Source organism: Triticum urartu, chromosome 5 (assembly GCF_003073215.2).
Source record: "Triticum urartu cultivar G1812 chromosome 5, Tu2.1, whole genome shotgun sequence".
Lineage (NCBI taxonomy): Eukaryota > Viridiplantae > Streptophyta > Magnoliopsida > Poales > Poaceae > Triticum > Triticum urartu.
Genome location: NC_053026.1, coordinates 35,280,716 through 35,286,182, shown reverse-complemented (window position 1 = coordinate 35,286,182; position 5,467 = coordinate 35,280,716).

Sequence of the window (5,467 nt, the reverse complement as noted above, 5' to 3'; positions counted from 1 at the left end):
CAACGTATGTTGTTATGCGGTCTGACCGATAAAGATCTTCGTAGAATATGTAGGAGCCAATATGGGCATCCAGGTCCCGCTATTGGTTATTGACCGGAGACGTGTCTCGGTCATGTCTACATTGTTCTCGAACTGTAGGGTCCGCACGCTTAAGGTTTCGATGACAGTTATATTATGAGTTTATGAGTTTTGATGTACCGAAGGAGTTCGGAGTCCCGGATGAGATCGGGGACATGACGAGGAGTCTCGAAATGGTCGAGACGTAAAAATCGATATATTGGACGACTATATTCGGACATCGGAAAGGTTCCGAGTGATCCGAGTATTTTTCGGAGTACCGGAGAGTTACGGGAATTCGCCGGGGAGTATATGGGCCTTATTGGGCTTTAGGGGAAAGAGATAGGAGAGGTTGGGCGCCCCCCCAAGGCCTAGTCCGAATTGGACTAGGGGGAAGGGCTGCGCCCCCTCCTTCCTTCTCTCCTCTTTTCCCTTGCCTTGACTCCTACTCCTAATACATGGAAGGACTCCTAGTTGGACTAGGAAAAGGGGAATCCTACTCCCGGTGGGAGTAGGACTCCCCTAGGGCGCGCCATAGAGAGGGCCGGCCCTCCCCTCCTCCACTCCTTTATATACGGGGGTAGGGGGCACCCCATAGACACACAAGTTGATCTTCGTGATCGTTCCTTAGTCGTGTGCGGTGCCCCCCTCCACCATATTCCACCTCGGTCATATTGTAGCAGTGCTTAGGCGAAGCCTTGCGATGGTTGAACATCAAGATCGTCACCACGCCGTCGTGCTGACGGAACTCCTCCCCGATGCTTTGCTGGATCGGAGCCCGGGGAGGGTCATCGAGCTATACGTGTGCTAAGAACTCGGAGGTGCCGGAGTAACGGTGCTTGGATCGGTCGGATCGGGAAGACGTACGACTACTTCCTCTACGTTGCGTCAACGCTTCCGTTGCGGTCTACGAGGGTACGTAGACAACACTCTCCCCTCTCGTTGCTATGCATCACCATGATCTTGCGTGTGCGTAGGAATTTTTTTGAAATTACTACGTTCCCCAACATAATCGACCCCACTCTTTTTACTAAGAAGGTCAAAGGGGAGTTGTTTGTGTGCCAATTATATGTTGATGATATTATCTTTGGTTCTCCTAACAAAGCGTTCAATGAGGAATTTGCCGCTCTCATGACCTCAAAGTTCGAGATGTCCTCCATGGGGGAGTTGAAGTTCTTTCTAGGGTTCGAAGTGAAGCAAAGAAGAGAAGGAACCTTCATCAATCAATCCAAATACACTCAAGACATGCTCAAGAGATTCAAGCTAAGTAACGTCAAGCCGGCTTCCACTCCAATGCCCACCAAGTGCCAACTTGACTTAGATCCCAATGGTAAAGTGGTGGATCAAAAGGTATATCGTTCCATGATTGGATCCTTGCTTTACCTTTGTGCATCTAGACCGGACATCATGTTGAGTGTGGGAATTTGTGCATGGTTTCAAGCCGCACCTAAGGAAAGTCACTATGTGGCGGTCAAACGAATCTTTCGATATTTGGCTCATACCCCAAACTTTGGCTTATGGTACCCAAGAGGATCAAACTTCAAGCTTGTAGGGTACTCGGATTCCGATTGGGCGGGAGACAAAGTGGATAGGAAGTCCTCTTTCGGAGGGTGCCAATTCCTTGGTTGCTCTTTGGTAAGTTGGTCTTCCAAAAAGCAAAGTTGTGTGTCTTTCTCGTCCACCGAAGCAGAGTATGTTGCGGCCGGTAGTTGTTGTGCACAACTCTTATGGATGAGGCAAACTTTAAAGGATTATGGTGTCACTTGTGACAAAGTGCCTCTTTGGTGTGACAATGAAAGTGCCATCAAGATCTCTCTCAACCCGGTGCAACACTTCAAGACGAAGCATATTGAGATCCGGTATCACTTCATCCGGGATCACATTAGGCGAGGAGAGATCGAGCTCAACTACGTCAACACTCATGATAACCTTGCAGATATCTTCACGAAGCCCTTGGATGAAGCAAGATTTCGCGAGTGAAGGCATGAGCTAAATATCATTGATTCGAGCAATGTTGCTTGAACCCTTGCACAGCCTACCACGCTCAATTTGTTGTCTAGTTTAGGTGTAGGAATGGACATAGGGGGAGTGTTGTTCTCTCAATGAACTCTCCCTCCCCCCATTATGCATAAATTGATCGTGTCTTTCACATTAGCCATATTTGATGGTACTTGTGCTTCAAAGACGAGTTTTGGTCATGGACCCAAGGATAATTCTTCGCGGTGCCATACCAATTGACTCAAACATAGGTGGCCTCGGCCACCATCCTCTCTTCGGGTTGTTGGAGTTAGCCTTGTTGTTCTTGTGTTGTTTTCTCTCTTTCTGTCTTTGCTCTTTGTGTTAGGCTCCCCTAGGGTGTTGTTTGTGCCCCTTCTTCCTCCCTTCGGATTGCACTCATTTGATCTTGGCTTGGGTTTAGGTGGTCGGGCGGTACAACCGGTACCACGAGCGGTTCTACCGCTGGTACCGGGTTGTGCCGTCCCAAGGGTCTCCGTTCGGTGCTTGGGCGGTTCCACCGCACAAACCCACGGTAACCCATGTCCGGTACTACCGGTTGATGCCGTGCGGTACTACCGCTGCCTCCCAGGCACCGGAAGTACCGCCTCCATCCACCGGTCTGTACCAGACGAGCGGTACAACCACTCCCCCTAGCGGTTCTACCGGGGCGTGTGTACGGGCCTATATATACTCGACGGGGCTGAAGGGTTGTCTTTTTCCCTTCGTCCTCGTTCCTCTTCTTTTTGCCCTAGCCGCCGGCCATCTCTACCCCTGCCCTGGAGTGCGTCTCGCGCTTCGGATCCTTGGCTCTCCGTGGATTCTCTCCATGGAGGCCTCCCGATCTCTTCCCATGGATGGTGGTAATGCCTCATGTTCTTTTCCTCTAGATTTTTTTAGGGTTCTTCCTTGTCTAGGGCTTTACTTATCTTTCCGCGTTTAGTGTTCGATCTATGGCTTAGAAGAGTTCTTTGTTAGCCTCCTGTCTTGTTTGCAGCACTTAGAATTCGGAATATTACTTGTGTGATTCGTATGCCTCGGTTAGATCTATCTTCCCTGGTAGTGCCACTGTCAGCGGTTCTACCGTCCTTACGGGCGGTACAACCGCTGGAGCGGTACTACCGTCCTTACGGGCGGTACAACCGCTGGAGCGGTACTACCGCCCCTACGGGCGGTACAACTGCTGGAGCGGTACTACCGGCGGAAGATCCGGTACAACCGGAGTATATCAACCACTAAGCACTGTTCCATCTTCTCTGTTGTTGCAACTTGTTCCTTTTCTGCTAGTGGGTGCAATCCTCTCATCCTTGTTGGGTTTTTGTGTGTTCTTTTCGTGTGTGTGCTCAGGTGGCTCTAGTTCTCGCTCTGCTCCTCGCAAGACCAAGAAGAGGGCACGAAGGACCTTGCACCCGGTTGTGTCTGATGATGAAGAGGAAGTTGTGATTCCCACCAAGCCCGCTCGCCGTGAAAAGTCTGCAGCTTCTAAGCAACGTGTGGTTATGCCGTTGCATCGTTGGAAAGCCAAGGATTGGGAAGCCTTCCGCTCAAAGAATCCGTATGAGGTTCCCATTGCTCCCCGTTGGACCACTGTTCAGTTCCGGAATGAGATGCAAGTGCAGATTGTTCATGAACTCTTCGAGCACAACAAGAGCAGATATACCAAGCAGTGGACAATTGATCTTGACCATTGGAGAAACAACTTGGAGTATTTTGGTGAGGCGCTAGCTCTCTGCGAGGAGTTTGATCTTGTCAAGCTCATGTCAGTCAACTGTGACTTTGATGTTCAACTCGTCCATCAGTTCTATGCCACGGTTCATTTTGGGGAAGATGATGCGCGCACTCTCACCTTCATGTGTCGCGATGAATTGTTTCATGTTCCTTGGAGGGCTTTCTGCAATGCTCTTGGGTACGAGGATACCGGTCTGGAAGGAAGGGGTGGCATTCACCCTCATGATTTTCCTGAGTCCATGCCTAAGGAGAAGCTTGCCCCTCTGTACATTCGGGGCCGTGGGATTATTGGAGAATCCAAGGATTTGGAGAAGGTCTATGACATCATGCACCGGGTGTTCCGCAATGTGCTCTTGCCCAAGGTGGGCAATCAAGATGAGATTCATGGCTATCTGGTTGATTTGATGGTTGCTATGAAGACCATGGTGGGGACAGGGGCAACGTTTGATGTGTCAAATTGGCTGTGGCATGAGATGTACAACATGGTCATCTACCGTAAAGTCTCAATCTACGCTCCGTTTGTCATGTGCTTTCTGAACTCTGTGTGGGCTGTTCGCCGTCCTGGAGAGCTCCTCACTTCTCCGGACAACCTCACTGTTCATGAGGTCAAGCTCCTTAAGAAGAAGAAGCATGCCGAGCCTCGCTTCCCTGAACATGCTCCCGAGGATGTCTATGCTACTTCTGACGATGAGGACTTTGAGCTGGAGCCAGGGGCCAAGCCTTCGTGGGTGGCCAAACTTACTGCCAAGGTGAATAAGACCTTTTGTCTCCAGGCTGACATCCAGAAGAAGATGTATGAGGCACATGTCAATGAGAAGCTTGCACGGCGTCGCCAGATTGCAATGATGAAGCACCTCAACATGCAGGTTCAGAGTGGCTCTGAGAAGAGCATCACCCCAGAGGAGCGTTGGATCTCTACCCATAGCACCTGGACTGATGATGAAGCCCCTCCCCAGCCATCATCCTCGCGTGCAGCAGCTGACCATGCCATGGAGGACTCTGATCATGACGACGATGAAGACTCTGCTGATGAGGATCCAGATGCGACCGAGGAGTCAGAGGAGGACGCCTGAGCTTTGGGACGCTAGTTTCGCTCTTTTCCTTTTTGGTGTCTTGATGCCAAAGGGGAGAGGGTTCTATAGGTCTCGGGATTTGCATGGGTTGGGTTTCTCGTTTCCTCGTGTTTCTCTTTAGCGTTGAACCTTGTTCGTGGTGGTTTCTTGCTGTGTGTGAGACTTATGCTCTCCTCTTATTGCTATCCGTTCGTTGGTTATTATTATTGTTATTATTGCTATCTATCCGTTATGTTGTCTCTCATATTATGTGCTCAGAGTGGTGAGTCTATAAAATCTAGGGGGAGTCTAGTCCTGAAAGTGTGCCCATGCTTTGACCCATGCTTTGAAAGTGGGGCACACATTCATGGGGAGTTCCGTCTAGGTTTCATTGACTTATCTCTTGCAAATCGTGTTGTTGTCATCATCCACCAAAAAGGGGGAGATTGAAAGGGCATTTCCCTACTTTATGTTTTGGATGATGATGACAACCCTTTGTGGTCTAATCGTGTGCTATATGTTTCAGGTTCTCGATGCTTAGGCTTACATCGGATTGCTATTGCCTCTCGAAGGAAAAGATCGAAGACGTGTCCTCTACGCTTTTATTTTCTTTGGTCGTAGAGTACCCGTACTAT